The 24,188-nt window shown below is 41.9% G+C and overlaps 1 long non-coding RNA gene across 1 annotated transcript; it reads left to right on the top strand.

Annotated features, from left to right (window-relative positions):
* The first annotated feature begins 2,588 nt into the window (after positions 1-2,588).
* LOC122445211 lies at positions 2,589-23,285 on the top strand. Its single transcript, XR_006270475.1, has 3 exons — positions 2,589-2,870; positions 6,309-6,546; positions 22,951-23,285. It is a non-coding gene; the product is annotated as an uncharacterized LOC122445211 (long non-coding RNA).
* The last annotated feature ends 903 nt before the right edge of the window (positions 23,286-24,188 follow it).

Genomic DNA, 24,188 nt, shown 5'->3' with positions numbered 1-24,188 from the left:
ATTTCCTCAGGATTCTAAAAGTCTTGAACAGAAGATACTATCATATCCAAGTGAGAGCTTTAAAGAGGAAAATACCCAGCATGATGGTGCCATGAAATAAGCTCTCAACTGGGATGTCAGTGTGTCTGGGCTGGATCCTAGTTCCCCTAAGGAACTGACTGTCTCACCCTCCCTGTGACTCCCTTTCTCCTCTCTAAAGTGAGAGCCCTCGGCATAAAGGGATTCCTGTCATGTCTGTGTGTTTTATTTGCCCAAGCCTAAGGTCACTGGGAAGGCTTCCCCAGTGGCTCAGCAGTAAAGAATCCACCTGCAATTCAGGAGACAAAGGAGACGCAGGTTTGATCCCTGGGTTGGGAAGATCCCCTGGAGGAGGGCATAGCAAGCCACTCCAGTATTCTTTCTGGACAAATCCCATGGACAGAGGAGCCTGATAGGCTACAGTCCATGGGGTTGCAAAGAGTCAGACCAGACTGAAGCATGTGTATGAAGCACATACACAGGTACCCACAAGGTCACTGGCAGATGGAAGGACTAGGGAAGTTGGGAGGTGAGTGTTGGGTGATCACAGTAAGGCCTCTGAATACTGTGGGGGGTAATGTGCTGCTTCTGTCCTCTGTCACCCTGGCAACCCCGAGAAGAGAGAGGCAAACCAAAGGCAAGAAGCTTGAGGATCTTTTAACATTCTCTGTGAAGCAGGTCTGGGCCAGAATCTGATATTCTAGATAGAGCCGAAGAATGTCAGGATTGGAAATGTCAAAGGCTATGTAGTTCAATCCCTATCTTTAAGACAAGGACACTGAAACCCATAAAGGCAGATCACTTTGTCTAAGACCATACAGAGCCTGGAGAGAAACAGGCTCCTAGCTGAGTACACTGGCCACCATACCTTGACTTTTCCAAGGTCCCACTCATGATTGATTTAATGATGCTGATCGTGACTGAGAGAGAAGACAGCAAGAGCCATTTAATCTTAGCCTTACTTGGTAGGAACTGGAAATTTTTTCCCTTGGTTAGCCACCCTAAATTGGTTAGTTTTCTTCAAGATCTCAGACTGCCCACAGTAGCAGACACTGGGCTCCAGTGAAATGCCTTACCCAGGGTCACACATCTGGCAGATACAGCAGCATCAGAGCTTCTGATTAATAACTGCACTCCTCTCCCCAGTGAGAGGCGTGATCCAGATGTGGTCCAGGTGTGATCAGTCTAGACTCTGCTCGACAAAGCTCCTGGGTCAACCAGCTGAAAGTGTGCTCCATATCAGGTCCCTCTCCCTGATAACACAAGTGGATCTGCCTAAATTTGCTCCTGAATCTCAACAGAAACCACATAACCAGTCATTGCTCCCAGAAAACCTCCCTACCCGTAAACTTGCACATAGCTGGCCACTCAGCTAAGACAAGTAATGAGCCAAGAAAAACTGAAAAGAGTATGGTTTTGATATACAGGATTTTGTTATTGGCATTAGTCAAGTAATCGTGGGCCAGCAAATTTTCAAAGCAGTCTTAAAAAATAATCCCTTCCCTTGATTCCCAGACACTGAGCAGAGAAAGAAGGATGACAATATAACCTTCAGAAAGCTCCTTTTTTTTTCTGAGTCCTTTTTAGTAACTCCATGGACTCAGCTCTAGAGTTTAAAGACTTAATTTTAAAAGATTATTGTGTAGGGAGAGGCAGAGAGATGTAGTAAAAAAATCATACTGAACCTAAAGTCCAAAAAGTAATTTCTTTTTTTTTTTTTTGGCTATGCGATGCAGCATGTGGGACCTTAGTTCCTCATTCAGAGATCAAACCCACACACCCTACACTGGAAGCACACAGTCTTAACCACTGGACCACCAGGGAAGTCCCAAAGTGATGCTGTTTTGATGTTTCTATCTGTCAGGTGTATGACCCCGGGTAAGTCATTTCACTTTGGGGCCCTGCTTTTCCCAGAAACCTGGGGTAATATTTGTACTTCTGCCTTCAAACTCTGGTGTGTTGTTCAGAGGACCAACATAGTAGGTTTAAAACTACTTGAAGACTATTGTTTCATTAATTATAGTTTTAGTTCTAGTTTTCAACAGCATCAGGCCTCTGCAGAAAATGAAATGGGTCTCCAGGTATCAAATGTACATGCGTGCTTCTGAAGGGATTGAGAAAAGAATGTAGAAGGAGCAATTTTTTCTTTTTCTTTTTTTCCTAGAAAGCTCTGTTGTTTAATTTTCTTCTTGGAATAAAAAATCCCAACCACACTGTAGGGAATAGAGCTCGGCTTCTCTGATGTCACCCTCACCCCATAGCCAGTCTCACTTCCCCTTTCTCCCCAACAGATTCAAAACCTTTATGTTTGGGCTTCTCTGGTGACCATGTTAAACGTTTAAATCCCCTTGAATGATTATAATAACCTAAACAACTGAAAGGAAGACAGAGGACAAGGAATAGGAGAGAGGAGAAAGAGAAAGGTTGGGTTGTATTCTTTGGAAGGAGGGTAGCTAATGAGACCTATATTTTCATTTTGAGCCAAACAGTTTTTTTCCCCCCCAACACAGAAGGCTAGAACAACTCCAGACAGGAGTAGGCAGGAGCAGGAACATGAGCCCTGACTGCTCTCCAGCTAGTGATGTTACCACCCATTTGTGATTCCTAAGACAGAACAGAGGAGCAAGCCAAGCCTTAACACCTGCCTTGCATTAACAAGCATGGACCTGGCCTGTCAGGTACAGTCCATCCAGGGATGGGCCGCTCCCCTTCGTCTTGGATCCTGCCTGAGGCCAGGGTGAGTCCTGTAAAGATTCAGAACCCTCTTGATCCACACAGACCAAGCAGCCAGGCCTGCCAGTGTTGGACCGCAGACCTCCTTCATCCAGCGAGCAAATCAATGCAAACCCAAGGTAAGGCATGCGAATCAGAAAAATTTACAGGGGGTGCACAGGCCGTGTAGAGAGCCCAAGAAAAGAGTTAGAGCAGGAAACCTCTTCAGTGACTCCTTTTCCAAGCCATTCTTTAACTCCTGAGTCACTCTCCACACCCCGCAGTGCAAACCAAGACTCAACCGCCTTACCAGTTCAGGGTGGATGCTGCAAACACTGCCTCCAATGGCTATGACAATTCGACACGGTCTTCTCCTAGTTGCCTTTTAGATCTTCACATGCCTCGTTTTTCTCCAGTGGTCAGTTCTCCACTGGATCAAGGAAAGAACAGCCTGGTAGAAAGCAAAGCCAATGATCACTAGCCAGTGTTGTGCCTTGAGCAATGCATGTGTAGTTATACTAATCGGTTGATTGATGCAGATTCAGTTGGGAAATGCTACATTTTAAGGAAGTGCAACCTTTTAACTTCTGAGTTGGAGTAGGCAGCATGCCAAGGGAAGGAGGACTGAATTAAACAGGAGAGCAATTTTTTGAAGCATGGACATTGAGCTGGGCACAAACCAAGCCGGCTCCTGGGATTCTCAGAAGATCCAAGGAGAAGTGGGCTGGCAAGTAATAGTTGAGCATCACAGCAAATACCAGCTAGGTGATCATGCCCACTCTTGTGCGCCAAGTCCAGGTTTGGGCATGTCAGTTTCCTCTACTGAACTTTTTTTGCACAATGCTGCCTTTCATATTTAATCAAATTTTATAATTCATGGCTCAGAAACCTGGAATATTGATGTCTTTAGTGTTAAAAGACTCAGTTATCCCATGTACAGCATTGGCCTCTCTTCTTCAGTAGGGTTAAACAGCTCTGTTCTTTAATATAAAGATAAAACCCATTACCCACCTTCCAGGATTAGCCTGATAATATTAGGTAGAACCCAAAAATCATAAAATTGTTGGGTTCAGAAGGACTTCAGAGATCACTCCATACCTGAATCTTCTACATGATACCCCTAACAAAGTGTCCATCATGCTCCTTCTTAGATATCTCCAGGCTGGGAACTTTCTGTCTCCCAAGGTGGCCCATTCTATGGTTGATCAGATTTAGAAGTTAGGTGTGTTAAATTTGGACTTATTTATTGAGTCAATTATAGGAAGTGATTTATCACAGCAAGATAGCACTCACCAAAGATATTTGGGGCTGTGTGTAGGTTGGTGACCATAACGGATGCAAATATGATCCATGATCACAGACTATACCCCACATCCCAACCCATATGTAAGCCTTCAGTCAGCAGGGCGAACAGAAAAATATTGGCTGTTGTACACGGTGCCAGGGATAGTGATATACTTTCAAATGACAGTCTTAGGTATTTGTGATAAAGCTTGTGTGAAAATTCTTCATTGGTCACAGAGAAGAACTTGATCTAATCACCTTTGACTTTCAAGAGAACATATGAAATTCAGGTCAATATCATAATTTTTCAGACACCAATGGACATTTAATCTCTCCCATCAGATTAGTCATTTCCACAGGTTTTCTTCCTCTTGGACCTATACCTAGGTAAGGAAAATTATAGATTTGGGTGCCTAATCCAGTTTTAGGACTGGAAAATTCCCAGAAGAAATCTTATCTGAGTTCTCCATCTTAAAACTAAGAAGCAAAGGCCCAGAAAGAGGAGGCATTTGACCCAAGATCACAGAGTCCTTTTGAGATGGAGTCAGGACTAAATCACTGGTCTCCCTACTCCTAGTAGAGTGCTCTGATCTTCATTATCAGTGGTGATGTGCTGAGCATGTACAAATAGTGATGCTGTCTCCAGTGTGCTTTGGGTCAGGCTCTATAGAAAGTTTTATGGAGTACAAGAATGAGCCAACTTCTCTCAGATCCCACTGTGGCAATCTCATGGAAGTGGCTAACATACCTTTGAAAATTATCAGTACATTGCAACAACAAAATACACTGTGAACACCATCTACTTGTATCTGCATGCAAATATATCAAAATAATCCTCATCATAAGACCTGCTAGCTATTTGTGCATCTACTATGTTCCCAGGTGGCCCAGTGGTAAAGAATCCACCTGCCAAGGCAGGAGATGTGGGTTCAATCCCTGGGTATAGAAGATACCCTGGAGGAGGAAATGGCAACATATGCCAGTATTCTTGCCTGGAAAATCCATGGTCAGAGAAGCCTCATGGGCTACAGTTCATGGAGTTGCAAAGAGTCCGACACAGCTTAGAGACTGAGCATGCACACACACTCTGTTTCAAGCACTTTAAATAACTTATTAGCTCTAAGCCTCCCAACAACTTTGTGAGGTTGATGTTATTATGATTGTTTTTCATGCGAATAAACTGAGGCTCAGAAGCCACATAGCCAGTGTGGCATAGTCAAGATCTGGGACCTAGTCCTCTTGGCACCAAAGTCTGCTATTTTCACCATAGCCACTACCTTCTATAGATTATCTCAAACCTTCCCCTGTGCCTCACCCACTAAATTAGCCCTGAATATTTTCTATGACTGGTGCTAGTATGGAATGAAGTTGAGATTTTTTTTTAATTCCTTGACTATTCAACTAAGTTATCCCTTCAGTCAATTTGGGAAGCCTCTTCCCCTTTTACTGGTGTGTTCTTTTATTTAAGGAATCTTGTAGAAAACAGGGCAAACTAAGACCCTAGCATCTGGTGGTAAGTTGCAATGTTCGATATGTAAACATAAATAAATAGAAACAATAACATCCTGAAAAAATTTATTCACTGGTCATAAATTTAAAAACTGTTGTTTGTACTAAAACATATTTATATGAAAAGACTGTGAAATATAAAATCAGAATTCTTTTTTCTGTAGAGTTAGGTCCAGCATCTGTTTGTAAATTCCTTACATAAATAAAAAAATTTTCCATAATATATATGTCTTAAGATATATATTTGATATTTTAAATGGAAAACAAATATAGGGATTATATCAGCACTTGCCTTAATAAAGAAATATCTACTTTTTAGGTTAGGGTAACATTTAAATAGCAAAAAATAGAACGTGGATTCCGATAGATGCAGTGTTCTGGTAAAGTAAAAAAAAATATAATTGTGTAACTTTGGCAGAATTATCCTATGCTCCTCTTAAAGTCTTGGGTTAAAGTTCACAAACATGGAACATCTACTTGGAGTTCTGTCACATAAGAAACTGCATGGCAGCTTAGAGAAGCCAGCCCCTGGGGCAATGAGAGTACTGTCATCTTAGGAATGAAGTAGTTATAAATAAGGTATTGGATGTGTGATTTATACTCCTGATTCATACCCAAGTAAAATATAAACATCCTCTCTTCCTTTGAAAATTCACTAGGGGTTCTTCGATTCAAATGTATTGTTTGAATTGTTTGTTCAATAAAAACAATTAGAATCAATGATAAAAGTGTAATAAAAAGAGCTAACCTTCTTGTAAGCCAGGCTCGTTCTATGTTCTTTTCAGGTATTAGCTCTTCAATCTTCCCAACAACTTAGTGGAAAAGGTGTTGTGATTATCGGCTTTCCTGAATGCCCGAATCTGCAGAGCTGCTGCATGAGGGAGTCTTTGTTCAGAGTCAGACAGTGACTCCAAGAGCCTGGGGTCTCTCACCACAGTGCTGCCCTGCCTCCAGCCCTGGCCAGCGAATGGGTCCTCCACTCCTCAGACACTAGCCCAAGCAGCAAGGATGAAGTCGCCTGTGGTGAGTACTTGTGTAGGATCTTCGTGGTTTCAGCCGCCTGGATGCCACCACCTTCCTTATCAGACAGAGTTTCCTATTTTGATGGGTGAGTCATCAGGCGCTTCATGATCTTCAGCTGCATTTCCTCTTTAAGGGGAAGCCCCTGCCCCTTCGGCACCAGGCTTACCTTACTGGTCTCCTCTGAATGTTTCGTTGGTCATTCCCTGGGCTTGAGTTACCTTTACTCTGCCAACGTCTGCTCTTTTTCAGACTTGAAAAACACCAGTCGATTCTCACTTACCAAAACATAAGCATCCACAGACCAGGACTCATGTCTGATTTATTCTTTATTCAGTGTCATCTTGGAATGGGAGGGTCCCCTGGGGAGGGCCTGGCAACCCACTCCAATATTCTCGCCTGGAGAATCCCATGGACAGAAGAGCCTGGTGTGATACAGACCATGGGGTAGCAGGGAATCAGACACAAATGAGGCGACTTAGCAGGCAGCAGACCATGTCATCTTCCTAGTATTTGGCAGCTATTTGATAAATGCTGAAAGAATAAATAGTGGTGAGTAAATGTTAAAAGAAGGAACAAATGACTCCCCTTTGAGAACCTTCTAGACTAAGCAGCCCCTTACATCTGCTTTAGTACTGATTCTTTCAATTATTAACTCTGCAAATATTCCTTGAGTGTCCATGACCTGAAATAGAACTTGAAATCCTATACATAGAATGGAAGTATTCATGCTTAAAGACTCACATTTCTTCATTCATCCATGTGTTCATTCACTCAACAGCATTTACTGAGTACTTCCTATGCTAAGAATTTGCAGTAAGTAGAAGTATGGGTGTTAAAAACCGTAGATTTATACTGGAAATTCCTGGTTTTCAACTTGATTTCACCCCTTAATAACTGTGTACCTGGGCAACTTTTGTAACCACTGTGTACCCGTTTCCTTATTTGCAAAGAGGAAAATACAGTATTAGCATTCTCAGTTAGCTGTGAGGATTAAAAGAGATCACACATGTTAAGTGCTCAGTAAATCTTAGCCATTAGCTATTATCATTTCCCTGGTAAGTGAAACAAAGAGGAGTGAGACATAATCCTTCTCAAGGAACCAGCATATTCATGGGTATATAAGTTTTTAGTGTATGAGGTACAAATAAAAATGCTAAGGATGCTCAGATTATGTAGAGATGATTTGCAAACAGGGAAAAATCAGAGATGGTACCCTTCCTCGAGAAGACTGTGTTTAAACAGGTTTGGATATGCAAATGTGTAGGGGAAAGCATTCCAGGGGGTGGAAATGGCCCAACAAATAAATGGAGGTATAACAAGCCGGTATTCTGGGCTTCCGAGTCACTGAGCAGTTAATTTGACAAGACTGCAAGAGACAAAAGGGAGCTAGGGAAAGAGGCAATGATAGCAAAAAGGAAATATCTTGGGGAGGATCTTGAAAATCAGTGAGTGAGTTTGAGTTCTGTTCTATGTCAACAGGGTGTGTAGCCATGGCTTTATGTGCATCATGCATTAGTTTCATTTTTGTTTTTGACGGTGGATGGGTATGGTCATCTGTATTCAAAGCTTTTTAGATTTTAAATTATTTACACTTTCATGTTTGAGAAATTTGATCAGCTCCCAGTGTGCTTATTTATTTACTAAATTGGAGTATAATTGCTTTATAAAGTTATGTTGGTTTCTGCTGTAAAACAGCGTGAATCGGCTGTATGTGTACATACATCCCTCACTCTTGCGCTTCCCTCCTGCCTCCCCCATCCCACTCCTCTAGGTCATCTCAAAGCACAAAACAGCTCCCTGCGCAATATAGCAGCTTCTCACTAGCTATCTGTTTTTGCAGTTGGTAGTGTATACACAATGCTACTCTCTCAATTCATCCCACCCTCTCCCTCCCCTGCTGTGCCCACAAATCTGCTCTCAATGTCTGCGTCTCTATTCCTGGCCTGCAAATAGGCTCACCAGTGTCATTTTTCTAAATTCCATATATATGTGTTAATATATGATATTTGTTTTTCTCTTTCTGACTTACTTCCATTTGTATGACAGACTGTACATGAATGTCCTTCATGTCACCTGAGTGACGCGGTAGCTCTGTGCAGTCAGCCTCATGAGTAAGATAACCTGCCTGTAGCAAGAACTGGTACTTAGATGGGCTGGGCTATGAATGTCATGGCCTCTAATTACAAGACCTTCTGTTTTCTGAGGTGGGGAAGTACACATATACTGCACATGCAAACCAAGCCCATGTTGCCTGCATGGGGGAAAAGAGACAGTCTGATGACCAGGCCTCCAGCAGGGGGTTACCTCTGCCACCACCGGCTGCTTTCTTTAGCTGTGATTTGAAGCAGTAAATGCTGTGCAAAGCAAAATCAGCTATAGGTATTCCCTGCTCTCCAGACTCGACCTACATCCCCTCTGGCCTTATCCCAGGTTTCTTAAAGAGCTTCAGAAGAAATACACATCGATTGAACTCCAGGGTTACTTATAATGGAAATCTAGTCTCTCATCCCTCCCGAACCCCACAGAAGAGTTGGGCCCTTAATCTGAACCTTGGGGAATCAGAGGCCCAGTTTCCTTTATTTAGCTTTCAGGACATTGGATTTTTTTTTTTCCCCCAAAAGCTTGAAGTACCACTGAATATAAAAGTATCCTATGTCCCAACATCTTGACCAATTTAAATAACTCACCTTCTTCTCCAAATCCTATCCTCATATTCTACAAAGTTGGACATTCTCCCTTATTTCTTTTCTTGAGCAGTTGTGTAAAAGGACAGTTTGGGTAAGAACTAACTTAAGAGCATTGCTGCTGCTGCTGCTAAGTCACTTCAGTTGTGTCCGACTCTGTGTGATACCATAGACGGCAGCCCACCAGGCTCCCCTGTCCCTGGGATTCTCCAGGCAAGAACACTGGAGTGGGTTGCCATTTCCTTCTCCAATGTGTGAAAGTGAAAAGTGAAAGTGAAGTCGCTCAGTCCCGTCTGACTCTTAGCGACCCCATGGACTGCAGCCTACCAGGCTCCTCCATCCATGGGATTTTCCAGGCAAGAGTACTGGAGTGGGGTGCCATTGCCTTCTCTGAACTTAAGAACATTACCCCAGAGGAAATTTACTTAGGTAGTACACATATACATAAGAAATAATCACAGTGCATTTATCTCACAATTTATCCAGGAGTCTGTGTGGTCCTGTGAGGAGGTTCTGTGACTAAGTATTCTCTGTTCCCTAGACTTGAACACTTGTCCTTGCACATAGTAAGTGCTCAGTATATTTGTTGATTAGCAAATCAGTTAGTAAGCTGGCAAGTGTCTCTCCATGTAAAGAAGTGCAGAGCAACAACTTGTAGGCAACTCCAGTGATTTTCTTTAACTAGAATTTTCATATGCTTCTTTGCTTTTTTCCCATCCCTTCTGACAAACATGCATACATACTCACACAAATTCACTACTTGCATATTAACATTTTGCCCATGTTCTTTTGTGCTGGTGACCTTGACTTCATGTCACTCAAGACATTTCAAAAGTTTTATTTTGACAGATTCAGTATAAAGTAGGGTGGCTCACTCGTAAAGAAACCACCTGTCAGTGCAGGAGATATGGGTTTAATCCCTGGGTTGGGAAGATCCCCTGGAGAAGGAAATGGCAAACCACTTTAGCATTCTTTCCTGGGAAATACCACGGTCAGAAGAAAACGGGACAGAGGATGAGATGGCTGGATGGCATCACCGACTCGATGGACATGAGGTTGAGCAAACTCCAGGAGTTGGTGATGGACAGGGAGGCCTGGCGTGCTGTGATTCATGGGGTTGCAAAGAGTCGGACACTACTGAGCGACTGAACTGAACTGAACAGTCTGTGGGGTTGCAGAAGAGTCAGACATAATTTAACAACTAAACAACAACAGCAGTATAAAGTAATATCAAATACACTGTGTATACATCTAAAAAGTTTTCTTTTTAAATTTAATAGTTGTATGACCTTAGTCAAGTTACTTAGATGCTTTGGGCTTCAGTTTCCTCTGTAAAATGGGAATAAAAATAGTACCTTTGGTATTTGGGGCTATTGGTAATTTGGTATAGGTAATTACCTATACCAAAGGAGTCCCTTTGGTAATTGGGGCTTCCTTGATGGTTCATATGGTAAAAAATATACCTGCAATGCAGGAGACCCAGGTTCAGTCCCTAGGTTGGGAAGATTCCCTGAAGAATGGAATGGCTACCAAATCCAGTATTCTTGCCTGGAGAATTCCATGGAGAGAGGAGCCTGGGGGGCTACAGTCCATGGGGTTGCAAGGAGTTGGACATGACTGAGTGACTAACACTTTCACTTCCTTGATAATTAAATGAGATGATGGAGAATAGAGTACTTAGCTCAGTCTTTGTCACATAGCATGTGCTCAATAAATGTTTGTTAGTATGACAACAGTGATATTTTTTGTCTATATGACCATCTTGGCACAATTATATATATATATGCATTTATAAGCTATAAGCCAGTTTCCTCTTTTTTGGTAAATGTCAGATAAAAAAAATCTAATAAAAGATTTTAATTATTCATGCATTTATTAGCTATTGACTACCCACTTAATCAACATATTTGAGAAGGCTTAGAGTAAAATAGTGTAAACAGTATCATCATTAACATTTGGATTAGGAAAATCATGAGTCATTTATTGAAGCAGAATAGTTATATAGTCCTTTATTGACTTCCTAATGCTTTTTCAAACATTGTCTGTTCTAATCCTTAATTTTCACAACCCTTAAAACGGAGGCATTATTACCTAACTGATCTGAGGGGGAGTAAAGTGACTTGCTCTAGTCCTCACTGTTTAGTATCTGGTTAAGGGATTCAGAAATGTTCAAGAATTTAGTAACACAGACCCACCTTCCCCAGTAGAAGAGCTACGAGCCCTTAGTATGAACTTAAAACCCTGATCAGGGCTATGCTCTCAAGATGTGTTGTTAGATGAATGAACAGATCCCCAAATACAACTCCTAAATTCAGGTTCCAGAAAACTGACATAAAATCCTGGTTGCATTCTCTTGGTGAAAAGCAGGACTCAGATAAGACTGTTTACTTAGACATACCTACTCATCTTTTCAGAAATCAGCCTAAAGAACCCCAGCAATGGCATTTAGTCATTTACTGAGTGGTTTGCATGGAGTCCTATTTACTTTGAGAAATTCTCACACTGGCTCTTTCATGCCATGAGGTGGTAAGGTAGGAATTGTTTGTGACTAATGTTTTGCAAAGAGTCAGACACGTCTGAGCGACTGAACTGAACTGAACTGAATGTTTTGTAGAAGAGAAGACTGCGCTCTGGGTTACTTAAATAGCTTACTTGAGCTCACCGAGTGTGGAGTAGCTGAAACCAGGTTTGAAATCACCTACAGAGGCTCTGGGCCCTGTTCTCAACACCCTTTCCCCGTGTGTACCTCTCCCACATCTTAATGCCTTAGTCAATTGGACAGGAACACGCCTGCCCAAGCCCAAGCCATTCAATAACGTTAACACTTGTAGAATCAAGATAATATGATGTCCTGACAATCTAAAGGAAGATCTCCACATCAGTACAGTTACTATCAGGTGACATAGCTACATAGAACCCCTGCTGTAAAATTAGGTTCCCCAGGAGGAAAGGAAAGCACTGTCTATTTGCATATACTCTACAACTTGGTAGAAATGGCCCTACCATGGCTGTTGGAGTCAAACTTCTGCATTTTTCAAGTTTCCTCAACTTTATCTGGTTGATCACCAGCTCAGCCCTTCTATAGTGCCCTGAAATTTGCCATGCTTGGCAATGATCTCAGAGGGACTTTCGACATTCTTTGTGGTCAATGTTTTTATATATCTGAGAAAAAAGTAAAATTTTCCTAATTCAAATTATTCTGTACACATTTCCCAATAAAACAAAATAAATCAATGTACAAAATACACATAAAATATATTTTAAAAGTACTCATTCTGAGTATTCGTTGAATAAGTATTTATTGAATGCTGACTATATGCCACACGCACTTCTAAGCCCTAAAGATATAAGAGTGAATGAACACAACAGACAAGATATCTGAACTCACAGAGCTTATAATCTAATGAGAAGGAACAGATAGGAAAGACACAGACAGCAAATATAACAGGGGGTGCTATGCAGAATACATTAGGGGTTGGAAGATAAAGGGCATGAATGTGAAGGTGAGTTCTGAGTCGAGGTCTGAAGGAAGGATTGCATCCTGTTACTATCTGGGGAAAAGTGTTCTCAAAGGAGACATCACCAGAAAGGATCTTATGGTGAGAGGTTGCTTGGGTGTCCCAGGAATGGCAAGGAGGCCACTGTAGCTGCAGCAAAGTTTGTGAGGGGGAATGGGTAGGAGTGGAGATCTGATGGGCAGTTGTGTCTGGCAGGGTCTGAATGGAAGTATGGCTCTTACTCTGAGTGAGGCTGGAAGTCACCGGAGCACTTTAAGCAGAGGTGTCACACCATTTGACTTGGCTTTCAAACAGATCATCCTGGCTGCTACATAGAAAAGGAATTGAGAGGTGGGTATGGTGGGGAGAAGGGAGATAGATATGTAGGCTATTCCAAGAGATTAAGCCTAAAATGATTGTGCCTTGGACCACAGTAGGCTTTCCTGTTGGCCCCCAATAAAGAGAAATCTCTGGGCCAAACTTAAGGATAATTATCTTAAAATACTTGAACCATGGGAGAGAGTACAGGAAACTTTAAACTCCATTTAAAGTTACATGACTAATTCTACTTCTCTAGGGTAATACAAATAAGTATTATCTTTGGTAAGTATATAGGCAATTTCCCCTTCCAACTTTGGAAAATAAAGTAACATTCCATATCACTTCTCTTGGTTTTTCTATGACTTGAGTCACTAAATGGGCTATGAGCTGAATATCTTAGCCAGTTGTTAAGTGATGACGAACAAGAAAATAATTCTCAGAGCTCTACAGAAGTTCATGGTAGAGTATATTGCAATCATAAAAGATGAAGTTCTCTCAGAAATGTAAGTATTAGTATCTTAACATGTGAAAGAGACACAAGTCACTAGATGTGGAAGAGATCCCAGTTTGTCCATGAAGAAAACGAGACTCAGGAGGGAGATAAACTGTCCAAGTTACAGAGAACTTACTAAGTTTGGACCAGAACTTAGTTCTCACTCCAGCATGATGCCTCCTCCATAAAAAGTTTTCCTTATAAATATATCCTGTTGCTAATATGTAAGAAGGGTTGAAGTGTATCATTTACAGCTGCTCTTACTAAGAACTGTAGTCTTCTCCATTTCTTAGACACTTGACAAGAACTGGCTCCATCCACGCCGTCCTGACCACACCAGCTTGGTTCCTTCATCTCCCTCCCTGCCTCACTCTCCATCCTCACATAACCCCGTGGAGATTAGATGTTTTCTGCTCGATTTTCTTTAAGGAATCTGCCTGCCTGACCTGTATACTCTCACTCCACTGAGAGGGAGAGGCTGAGCAGATAACACCTGAATGACCTGATGGGTTGGGAGAACTTCCCAATTTTAATGTTTTTGTTCCTTTGCCAAAAGCAGTCACATTTTCAAGCCTTGAAATTTCAATATATGGCTTTGTTCCCACTATTTTATATGTACTCATGCATTCATTTTCTGAGGAAGGAACACAGTGTGAATTTGGATGTCAAAAAATGCATAGGATTCCTTTTGTTATGTTTATGGTGATATGAATCTGGAAAAAAACAAAAACAAAAAATCTTGAAAACAAAGATAGGCTAGCCTAGAAAAGCCCCAGAAAGCTAAACCCAGTTCTAGAACTTAGTGGCTTTGTCACCTTTATCAAGGCCATTTTTCTTCAGGGCCTCTACCATCTGATCTATGTAATGAAGAGAAAAGGAGATTGGGGCTTTACTGTTAGCATCTGCTGGGGGACCTCAAAGACTCATTCCTAAGACTTTACCACATATGTGCCAGGCTTTTCTTTACATCCCCAGGCCATTTATGTGGTCCCTTCCTCACTCCACAATCCCAATATCCTCCTTCATAATCTCAAATCTGTGACTCACACTTAGATGAATACGTATTTACTGAGAGCTTCTCTTGTGCTCAGTGCTATGCTGGGCACTGTGAAGCAATGAAAAAGGAACATAAGGCATCATTTCTTCCCTTAAGGAAAATTAAGAGAAAGAGAGGCCTTTTGCATTAGGGAAAAGTTTGCACTCTAGATGTTTTTAAGGAATGAAATTTTAGTGTCTTTATACACCTTGCACAGTTAAAAGTAAGCCAGAAAGATCTGCTTAGGAAAGCACTCAGAGGAATGCTTGAATTAATCCACCAAAATGCTTCAAAATGAACAAATCAAGGGCTCTTTGTAAATGGTGGGATAAGAGACTCAGAAAACAATTGATTCTCTTAAATATCTGAGACATTTTTGTCATAGTTTTGCAATATTAATTTGTTCTATTTTGGAAGGAAAAACAGTCTAGAGATTTTCTGAAGGATCACATTTTCAGAATGATTGGAATCTAAAATTTGAATGAAAAGTACAATTCCTCTGCCTGAAATGCTTTGTTGCCCCATTCTACTTGTCAAAATTATAACCACCTTTGAAAGTGGGAATCACATACTGCCTCATCAGCACCATGACCATCATCATCATCACCATCATCCTCTCCTTTAAATCTTCATGGTTGACTGGTTGCATTACCTTAGAGCACTCATGACCTCTACCTTGCCTCATAGCAATTTGAGAACATGATATTTTTCATCCTGGGATGGGCTCCCTGGAGCAGGGAGCATGTCTAATTCATCTGCTCTCACTGTACCTTGTAAGTAGTAGGATTCTACATGATGTTATAGCAGTGGTCTCATTGCCATTCTGTAATAGATGACTCTGTCATTTGGGAAACAATTTCACCTGTTCTATGAGCTCAACATTCAAAAAACAAAGATCATGGCATCTGATCCCATCACTTTATGGCAAATAGATGGGGAAACATAGGAAACAGTGACAAGTTTTGTTTTCTTGGGCTTCAAAATCACTGCAGAAGGTGACTGCCACAAAATAAAAAGACACTTGCTCCTTGGAAGAAAAGCTATAACAAACCTAGACAGCATATTAAAAAGCAGAGACATTACTTTGCTGACAAATGTGCATATAGTCAAAGCTATGATTTTTCCAGTAGTCGTGTTTGGATGTGAGAGCTGGATCATAAAGGTCTGAAGGCTTAAAAAAAGATACTTTTGAGCTGTGGTATTGGAGAAAGCTCTTGAAAGTCCCTTGGACTTCAGGGAGATCAAACCAGTCCATCCTAAAAGAAATCAATCCTGAATATTCACTGGAAGGATTGATGCTGAAGCTGAAGCTTCAATACTTTGGTCACCTGATGTGAAGAGCTGACTCATTAGAAAAGACTCTGATGCTCAGAAAGATTGAAGGCAGGAGGAGAAGGGGGTGGCAGAAGATAAAATGGTTGGATGGCATCACTGACTCAATGGACATAAGTTTGAGCAAGCTCCAGGAGATGGTGAAGGACAGAGAAGCCTGGCATGCTGCAGTCCATGGGGTTGCAAAGAGTTGGACATGACTGAGCGACTGAACAACAAATGAGGGATCCAAGTTAGAAACAAGTTAGAAATTTCTTTTTAAATTAAAAAACTATCCACCCCAGCAATCCCACTCCTGGGCAAACACACCGAGGAAACCAGATCTGAAAGAGACACGTGTACCCCACTGTTCATTGCAGCACTGTTTATGATAGCCAGGGCATGGAAGCAACCTAGATGCCCATCAGCAGACGAATGGATAAGGAAGCCGTGGTACATATACACCATGGAATATTACTCAGCCATTAAAAATAATTCATTTGAATCAGTTCTAAAGAGATGGATGAAACTGGAGCCCATTATACAGAGCGAAGTAAGCCAGAAAGATAAAGACCAATACAGTATACTAACACATATATATGGAATTTAGAAAGATGGTAACGATAACCGTATATGCAAAACAGAAAAAGAGACACAGATGTACAGAACAGACTTTTAGACTCTGTGGGAGAAGGTGAGGGTGGGATGTTCTGAGAGAACAGCATTGAAACAAGTATACTATCAAGGGTGAAACAGATCACCAGCCCAGGTTGGATGCATGAGACAAGTGCTAAGGGCTGGTGCACTGGGAAGACCCAGAGGGATGGGATGGAGAGGGAGGCGGGAGGGGAATGGGGGGTTGGGATGGGGAACACATGTAAATCCATGGCTGATTCATGTCAATGTATGGCAAAAACCACTACAATATTGTAAAGTAATTAGCCTCCAACTAATAAATGGGGAAAAAAAAAGGTCAAAAAAAAAAAAGGTCCAAAAAAAAAAAATAGACTGTTGTATAATATAAAACAAACAAACAAACAAATAAAAAAACTATCCACAAGGAAATTAGGGCTAGTAAGGTAGCTCTAAAATATTTGGAAACCAGTTTCCTCCTATCTTGTTCCTCTGCTATCTCTAGAATGCTGCCCTTTTCTCTGTGGTATAGAACAGAGCCTCTACCATGTCTGTATTCCAGACCATTGGAAGGAGGAAAGGGGGAGATGGAGGTACCCCACTTCCATTTAATGCACGTCTGGGCAGTTGCACACATTGCTTCCCTCGCATACTGTTGGTAACTTCATCTTCTGGTCCATTTAGTCAGTGGCGTGCTGGAGTCAGTCCCAGGGCAAGTGAAAGCCCATTGTGTGCATTTCCTCCCAACTCCACATTCAGTGAGTCATGCTGACAGCTTTAAATCAGTCTCAGGAGAATCAACACCTGGAAAATTGGCAAACGCTATGAAGCAAGGCTTTTTTTCCTTCTAAGAGAGCTGACTGCTTAAAATTTACTTGTAATATGGTGCACCTAGCTGCAAGAGAAGCTTGGAAATGTAGTCTTTTGTTACAACTCTTTGGTCCCATATTTGGAATTATTAGTTGGGCAGCATGTATTTAGCTACAATTCTATATAAAGGAGCAAGGAGTTGTATCTCTATAGAAGAAGTTAAGGATGAATATTTGTAAACAGTTAGAAATCTTTTTTAACAAGTCATCATCTGGAAATAAAGAAAAGGAAAATTGGAAAACCTGTTTTTAACTGAGAGTACAAACCTATCTGTAAATATATCCACATGTGCATTTCTGCTGCCACTTTTCAGCTGTGAGAGAGCATGCTAGAAAAATATTTAAGCTTATTTGTGTGAGCTCAAGGTATAAGTCTCTGGGCAGAGGTGACATGAACCATATTCTACTTATCTTTGACTATTGGTACTGTCCAAAAATGCAGCTCTGGTTTCCATCACTGCCAGTGTCCAGGCAGGAACTGGATGATCATCACAGGGTTTCCATACAGGACATTTCATTGCGACTGAAGTTCCCCCACCCCTCACCATCTCCAAGTCTCTGTTCCTGCTTCAGATACTCTTCTTGACCCCTCAGATTCTGAGGTCTTCCAGTACTTTCCTTTGTCCCACTTACCACAGTTGTAATTATTACTGTACTCATTCAGTTGATGTCAATCTTCTCACCCAGAGTGCAAGCCACCGAGTTGTTTTATTTACATAGTATTTGCTACACAGAGCAAAGTGCATGGCCGCCGTGGACACAAATTAAATGCGAGTGGAATGGAGGATGAATGCTGTGACCTGTCATGTGTGAAAGGGCCTTGTAAACAGCTCACAATAATTATTCTTCAGAAATAAGATACTGAGATACAAAACAGAACAGAAAGCAAGTGAAGGAAGTGACAGTAAATACTACCAGACATCTAGAAGGAACTGAATTTGATTCTGAGCTTCCTGGAACTAACTACAAAAAGAGAACACACTGTGTTACTGAGTTTTCTTTTTCTAATGAGATATGACTTGTGAAGTCATCTGCAGAGGCCAAGTTTCCCTAGTGATTTATTAAAATGAGACCATTGTTTCCTCCCAGCTAATGTTTAAGCATGATCAAATTTCTCCCAACTTAAAAAAAAAAAAGACGAAAAGAAAAGAGATGTCCATCAGCAGCTGTCCTCCCCACCCAAATTCCTTTGTACATGGTCTGTGATGTCTCCTGTCTCCATTTCCTCGCCTCCCCATCATAGTTCAGCTCACTGGAGTCTTGCTTCTGCTCTGACCATCCTACCCAAGCTGCCATCCTGAAGTGCCAGAGTCAATGTGTCTGTATCTCTGCTTCCTTCTTTATTGCAGCAGGTATTTCTTAATTATTTGAAACTCTCACCACTGCTAGACCATGTCTCTTGACTCTGTGACCCAAAATTGTACTGGTTCTCTTCCTGGATCTTCTCTCTTTCTCAGGCTTTTTTAAGGATAGTTTGAGTTCTGTTCCTCTAGTAAATGTTGGCATTCCTTGGAGTTTTGAGATGTTTCCTTTGACCCTTTTCTTTCCTCACTCTACATACCCTCCCAAGGAAATTTAATTGACTCAAATGACTTTAATTACTCTTTAGATTCTAATAACTCCTAAGTTTTAATCTTTAGAATGGATGGCCCACCAGAGTTTCAAACACACATATTTAACTACCTTGTAAATGTCACCTCAAATTCAGCATGCCCCAAACAGAGCCCATATTTTTCCTTCATCTTAACTTTTTCTTCCTCATGTGTCCTCCGTCTCAGTGAAGGGTCCTACCTTCTACCCAGCATCTATGACAAGATAAAGATCTTGTCATCCTTTTTAAGTCATTTCTCCGACTCTATTCCCCCAACAATCAACCACGAAGTCCTATTAACTCTCCTTCCTAAACATCTCTCAAATCAGTCCACTGATTCCTCTCACCAATGTCACTACCTTAGGGCAGGCCCCTGGATCTCTGTCACAGCTCTTAACCAGCTGTGCCCAGGCTTACCATGCTTGTAAATGATTTTCCATAAAGCAAACAAAGTGGTCTTTCTGAAGCAGCACTCTGAACTTGTTCTTGTCCTGCTTACAACTTATCAGTGGCTCTCCGTAGCCTCCAAAATGAAGATCTAACTCCATAATGAGGTTTCAGTGGCCTGCATGGTCTGACTCCTGCTTACCTTCCAGCCTTGTCTCCTTCTGACTTCTAAACCCCACTCCTGGAGAAGGGGATCCTCCTATGCTGTTGCTGGGAATGTAAATTTGTATAGCCACTATAGAGAACAGTATCAGTTTAGTTCAGTTCAGTCACTCAGTGGTGTCCAACTCTGCGACCCCATGGACTGCAGCACACCAGGCCTCTCTGTCCATCACCCACTCCCGGAGTTTACTCAAACTCATGCCCATTGAGTTGGTGATGTCATCCAACCATCTCATCCTCTGTTGTCCCCTTCTCCTCCTCAATTTTTCCCAGCATCAGGGTCTTTTCAAATGAGTCAGCTCTTCACATCAGGTGGCCGCCAGATGTGAGGAGTGGAGAACAGTATGGAAGTTCCTTAAAAAGCTAAAAATAGAGCTCCATATGACCCTGCAATCCCACTCCTGGGCATATGATCCATACATGATCCAAAAGGGTACATGCACCCGAACGTTCATTGCGGCGCTGTTTACAACAGCCAAGACGTGGAAGAAACCTAAATGTCCATTGACAGAAGAGTGCATAAAGATGTGGTACGTATATACAATGGAATGTTACTCAGCCATTAAAATGAATGAAATAGTGTCATTTGCAGTGACATAGATGGATCTAGAGATTGTCATACTGAGTGAAGTAAGTCAGAAAAGGAAACTGTCATATGACATCCATTATATGTGGAATCTAAAAAGAAAGGGTACAAATGAACTTATTTACAAAACAGAAAGAGACTCACAGACTTAGAGAAGAAACTTGTGGTTGCTGGGGGGAAGATGGGGCAGGGGAGGGACAGTTAGGGAGTTTAGGATGGACATGGTCACACTGCTACATTTAAGACAGATAACAGCAAACCCTGCTCCTGAACGCCATCCTCCCACCAGCTGAGCCACCTTTGCTCTCCATGGTATCTGGCTCTCTCTTGCTTCAGCATTCTGCACCTGCTATCCTCCTTCTCTGCTGGTCCCTCCACACTCCTCCTAAATCACTCCAATCATCCTCTCACTCCCACCTTAGAAGTAACCCCACTCATTCATTCATTTCGTAAATATTTGCTGAGCAAGCTACTATGTGCCAGACAGCACACAGGCACTTGTGATACCACAGCAAAGCAAGACCTAAGTGGTCTCTGCCCCCATGGTCCCAGTCCAAGTGGCCTTCCTTGACTTTCCAAGTCTGTTAGGTCTCATATGGAACCCTGTCCTCACTCTACATGGTTCTGTCTCTGGTATAGTTGGAGGACTTTTAAACTTGGGTACCAAAGAGGTCAACAGGCTTTTTCTATAAAGGGATAGATTACAGATAATAAATACTTTTGTCTCTGTAGGGCACACAGCCTTGGTCAGAGCTACTCAACTCCACAGTTAGGGAAAGCGGCCACAGACACTACACACACCAAGTGTATTAGACTTTTTTCACAAATGGAGATGGCGAGCCAGACTTGGCTCATTGGGTGTAGTTTGCTGACCCTTGGACTAAAAAGTTAAACTAGTATGTTCTCTTTTATCTTTGTATCCACAGTGTAGACACAGTACTTGGCATAGACATTTGCTAATAAGTAGATCAAGCTTTAAATCCTTTGTCACTATTCCCGAACCATTCCCCACAGCACAGTGTTTTGTTTTTCCCTTGGTATGATAGTTAAAAGTTTAGCTATATGAACAACTAAATTTCATATAATCATTATAGACTTTAGTCATTTTATTTGTGTGTATATAGATGTAGTCGATCATTTGTCCCATACGTACTTAAACCTATCTTAAACTTTTCTTGAGCAGGTGAAATATTAGAGGAAAAACACCTCAAGTCAATGAATGAAACACGGGGCATGAGGTAAAGTTTCAGTGAGCTGTCAGTGGGGACATATATAACACAGATAAGGTATTGTCCCTGGGGGGCTTATAATGCAGAAAGGAGATAAGAAGATGAGCAAATAATTTCAATTCAAAGTAGAAAGTGCTGTGTCCTTTGAGGGAGGGATCAGCCAAATACTCTGGGACTTTGATAAGGAAGTGAAACTTGTCTTTAGCCAAAGAGATCAAAGAAGGCTCTGAGAGAGAAACATTTAAGCTGGACATGGTACGGTAGGTATTTGGGACACTGATAAGTCACTAAATGGTCTTTGAGACCGAGAAAAGAACAGGCACACCCACAAGTTACTAGAAAGCAAGTTTTCATGAACCTACATCCAGGGACTGGCTGATAAAAGAACAGCCAAATCCCTTCAAGAAGGTGCCAAGTCCATTCTGGTCTGGAATGCATTGATAATTGGGACATTTTGCTCAGAGACTACAAATTGACATTCTGTCGTCATCCCTCTTGGAATAGAAACCCTGATCCTTTCAAGTAATTAGCACCAATTCAGAACATGTGTGCAAAAATAAATCACAAGTGTCCAAAAACAGATATGTTAAGTTCAATGGTTAGGAAGCAAACGTTCTTATTAGCTCCACCTACACCAACAAAATCAGAAGCAATTAGCATTTAAAAGTAGAAGAGACAAGGAGAGTTCACAGTTCCCACTGGAAAATTATTATTTATATAAACGTCCACAATGACCTCAATGCATCCTTCCTGACCTCAGTCATGTTATTTCAATGGCTAAAGGATCTGATTTCTTTTAGGAGGTTAAGGAGGGAGAACCATGGATTCTGTGCATATTATCCCAGTTAAAACTGACAGGTGTGTGGCCTCTAGCACACAGACAGCTCGGACTCCATCTCACTGGAGTGAGTCTGGGCCTCAAGCGACCCTCAGTGTAGATGACAAGAGGATCTGCTTTGTCTCAGGATGCTCAGAAGATCTGTGCCTAGAAGCCCATTGCATGAAGCAGTGTCGACCTTTGCCCACGGGACACCTGCCTGTTGGAGAAAGCCTCAGTGGTACATACTGAAAAAGGGCGGCAGCTCCGAAGAACCCAGGAGTGCACATGTAGCAGTGGCCTGTCACACGCTCTCTAGGATATGTCAAGGATGGAGTCTTATCATTGGCATTTGTGGTCAGACTGCAGAGGCAAACGGAGACCTGACGAACTCAGGTGTGATAAGAGCACCAGCCGCTGGCTCCACAGGACTCTGAGTCGAGGTTGTGTCACTAACTTGCACTGTCAACTTTGCCAAACCATTTGCTCTTTCTCGGCCTCATTTCCCCCATCCTTAAAATGAGGGGCTGAACAGGGTTATCTTCTTGCTTTATTCCATGTGGGTTTTTTGCCCTTTGAAAACTCGAGTCTTTTTCTGCTTCGTTTTATCCCCTTGCTTGGGAAGATGTGGTGAATGCCGGGCTGGGAAGTAAGGCGTAGGACTCAAATATTTTTCTATTCTTCATAAAACGTGTGAAAATATACCCCATACTTCTTTCCCCCAAAAGGTTGTGGCTTTAGGAACATAGGACCGACATGAAGGACACAGAAAGTCCACTTGGCAGGGCCATGGAACAGCCCAGCAGTTGGCATCAACCTGCAAAACAAACATCACATTTAAAGTTGATTGGACCTTGGAATCATTGAGGGCTGAAGGAGAAGAGATTCACTCAAAGTGACAAGTTAAAGACAACTGTGAGTCAATCTGTTGGTTCCAAATCCTCTTTCCAGCTTGTCTTCCTTCCTCTGGCTTCCATGTATCTAACCACAGTCAGGGCTTAGAGGTTGATGACATGTGCCCGCTTGAAATAAAATGTTGGTAGATTCTTACATGGGTGGGGAGTGAATTAAATCTTTGACCACTTGTTTTTAATTAGGGTGTCATTGAGTTTTTCATACTTTCCCCATAATTTTTCATTTTTCTCCAGTTCTCTCAACCACCATGCATACACACAAATGTTTTTTCTTTTTTTGGCAAAAATTAAATGCTGAACTCTCTCCTTCTTGTATATCTTCCCATTTGCCAGTCAGTCTCTAGTTCAACACTTTGTCCATACTTTCCTTGAGCTTTTCTAATATTCCTGTGTATGGATCCATTGCCTCTGTTAAGTCATAAGCTCTTTGAGAACTGGGAACATCTTTGTATCACTGTTTACAAGGCCAGAAATGCTGCCCACTTCTTGATCAAATGAATTCATGGAAGAAGGAGGTACTTCATTGATATCCAGATTGTGCCCTTGAAGCCCCTCAGAGTAATGATAAGCTTAGCAGTGGCCTCTGTTTCTTCTTTATGAGGAATCAGAAAAGGTCAGAAAATGGGCATATCTGGCTTGGCATCATTGGATTTCCTACTTTATGTCTCTGAGTACTCATAGGTGGCCAAGGCACACAGAGGGACCCTGCCCAGGCTTAGGAGATGGGGGAGAAGAGCAAGAAGCCAACTCTTAAACTTCTGGTTGTCAGACTCAGGATGAGTCTCATCCTGAGACTCATTCCAGAGTCAACACCCCACCCCATCCCCCACTGACTTTGGTCAGGAACCTAGGTCTGTTCTCTTAAGCATTTGTCAACCTGGCCATCAGGAGGGGATCCTGGCAACAGACAGACCACAAGGGTGCTACCTGAAACAATTTTGGATCAAGTGACATTTTCACTCAGAAACTAGGAGGAGGATAAGAAGGGGGAGATAATATAAAAACCTACGGGACTTCTGTCCAACAGTTTACCAGCAAGAGAGCAAAGGAGA

Source organism: Cervus canadensis, chromosome 7 (assembly GCF_019320065.1).
Source record: "Cervus canadensis isolate Bull #8, Minnesota chromosome 7, ASM1932006v1, whole genome shotgun sequence".
Taxonomy (NCBI): Eukaryota; Metazoa; Chordata; class Mammalia; order Artiodactyla; family Cervidae; genus Cervus; species Cervus canadensis.
Note: the sequence above shows the minus strand (reverse complement) of the source record. Positions and strands in the feature narration are given on the sequence as shown.